Here is a 2,720-nt window from a genome sequence, read left to right on the forward strand (position 1 = left end):
TAAATGACATTTAAAAAATTAAGTATCTTACCTATTCACAATCACATTCATACCAATACTAACAAGAAAGCATCTTACCTAATATTGTTGTTTCGATATTAGACCTCTAGAAATCATTTCCAGTAGAAGCTTTTCTGCCTTATCTCTCTCATTTTGTTCAAAGTGGGCATACATAATTGTTTCATAGCTCACAAGGTCAGGCATGTTTTATGATGATCTATTTGCACCTCACCAGTATACTGGCGACCATAGCGGAACATGAGCGGATGATCTAAACGAGAATCCTTGAACTACTAAACTGAGAGAAGTTTTCTTCCTTTTTTATTTTTTTTTATTTTTTTTCTTTCTGTTGTTTGTCCTATTTCTTTCCGTTTTCTCGTTTTCTTTATTTAATGTCAGTGTATGTTGACTTTCTTTTATTCATGTTTTTTTTTCCTTTCACTAAATGTGTACTATGATGAAACAGTCGTATTGACTTGCACTTAATCTTAAAATTTCTGTTTGTGATTTTGCAAGTTAAATTTCATTTCTTAGATTATGTTATTGCTCAAGTCGACAAGTCTTCCTAATGCATGCATTCTTGATTACTGAATGGCTGTAGAAGGCTAATATGCCATCAATTTTTCAAAAATACAATTTTAACTTTTCAGAAGCATGTTGGCTTTATTTTGATTGTTCATACTCTCTCTTATTATCGTAGCTGTGAGCTTTTGAGCCTAAACACTTAAATTCTTTGTTGTGTGATTATCCAGACATGTGTTATCCCTCAAGAACTTGCACTAATTCTGACTTGCATCACATGTAATTTATGCATACATTGAGGCAATTTTATTGGTCGTTTGAGCCTTTCTAACTATCCTATGAAAATTTTACCCTTTGCTAGTCCCTTTGAGCCTTGCCCTTTTATTTCGGCTACTAGCCACAATACAAGAAATAGATTAAGTTTGGGGTTGTGATGACTCTTCATCATATGCATATTTTCCCACTGTTTTAGTCTTATTTATCCTCAATCATCAGTTAAATTAAGGATTTATTTGATACATTTTGTTGATTTTTGTTCTTTGAGTTAATAAGATGTTTTTTGTTTTTATTTCGTTGATTAAGTAGGAATTTGTCGTAATTTTACATTGCGTTTTGTTTTAGTGCAGTGCTGAATTTTGGTGAAAAATCAACATGATATATGTGGAGTATTTCAGCCATATCTGGAGTTCTAGATGTCCAATTAGTGTCACTCCAAGTACTAATGAAAGCTAAGATCCATATCTACAACCTTCATGAAGACACCGGGACCAAATTCAGACGCAAACGATGAGAAAAATGCAAAATACATCAGACAGCAGATGCTGTGCGCCTGGAGCGTGCCCTACGCGCCTGGAGCGCATTTCTTGTGTTTCAGTTCTATCAACGCGCGCCTGAAGCGCGCCCTGCGTGCCTGGAGCGCATTTCTCGTGTTTCAGTTTTGTCAACGCGGGCCTGGAGCGCACCCTGCGCGCCTGGGGCGCGTGACGCGCATCAGCAATCATAAAAACGCAAATTTTTACTGTTTATGGATCTTTTTTACTCTTGGGAACTTGGGAGACTTGTGCCCTAGCATAGAAACTCAAAGACGGCCATTTCTAACGCCATTGAAGCAGTTTTATCAAGAATCACCCATGAATCATTCTTGTAATTCTTCTTTAATCCTTATCTTTTGTATCTCTGTCATGAGTAACTAAACCCTATTTGTTAGGGATGAGTGTAACCAGATGAAACCTTTATTTTTCTGATTTGATTTCTAGTTATATGAATGAATTTATTGAATTGTTTTTCTCATCCATGTGCTTAATGCTTTTTATTGCTTGATCAACATTAAAATGTTCTACGATTTGTATTTTGAAACGAAAGTGGACTTTACGAATGCTTGAGATGAGAAATTCATGAATTTGTAGTCTAGGGATAGATGCAGGTCATGAAACCAATTAAATTAGTTGCAAAGCAATAATTTACAAGAGAATTTCTATACGGTAATGCTTAATTCTAATCTTAAATCCACTAAGGAATTAGGGGTTACTTTGGAATTAAAGGTTCTGTCACTAAGACATTAGGGCAAGAATAATAAAGAGAATTCGGTAATAATTCAATAAAGGAATTCAGTAACTAGGATCAAATTAGACACCAAGGTTGGATTCGAAGTGAAACTCATCCTTGACATTTTTCTCATTATAAAAGATCAATTTTATTATTGTTGTTAATTTCAAACATTATTTCAATCAACTTGGGAACTTTTTTGTTCAATTCTAGTAATCAAATATAATTCAATAGTAAAACGCAATCGTTGAGTTCGACACTCGGTACTACCGTTTTATTATTACTTGCAACGATTCAGTACACTTGCTGAAACGATATCAACCGCTCCTTGACCAACAGTTCCCTACTCTTCCAATGTCTGACCAATGGGGTTCAAGGCGTATTATTATTAATATCCTTTAACTCAGGGTCTGAAATGGACTTGTCCAATATTCCTGTAGTCAGTGAGTTTGAGGATGTATTTCCAGAGGATGTGACATCTTTTCCTCCTGAAAGAGAAGTAGAGTTCTCAATAGATTTGGTCCCTGGAACAGGACCAATCTCCATTGCCCCTTACAGGATGTCCCTGTTAGAATTGAGTGAGTTGAAAAACCAATTAGAGGACTTGATAACCAAGCAGTTTATCCGACCAAGTGTGTCTCCTTGGGGAGCCC

This window comes from Cicer arietinum, chromosome 2 (genome assembly GCF_000331145.2).
Source record: "Cicer arietinum cultivar CDC Frontier isolate Library 1 chromosome 2, Cicar.CDCFrontier_v2.0, whole genome shotgun sequence".
In the NCBI taxonomy this organism is placed as follows: domain Eukaryota; kingdom Viridiplantae; phylum Streptophyta; class Magnoliopsida; order Fabales; family Fabaceae; genus Cicer; species Cicer arietinum.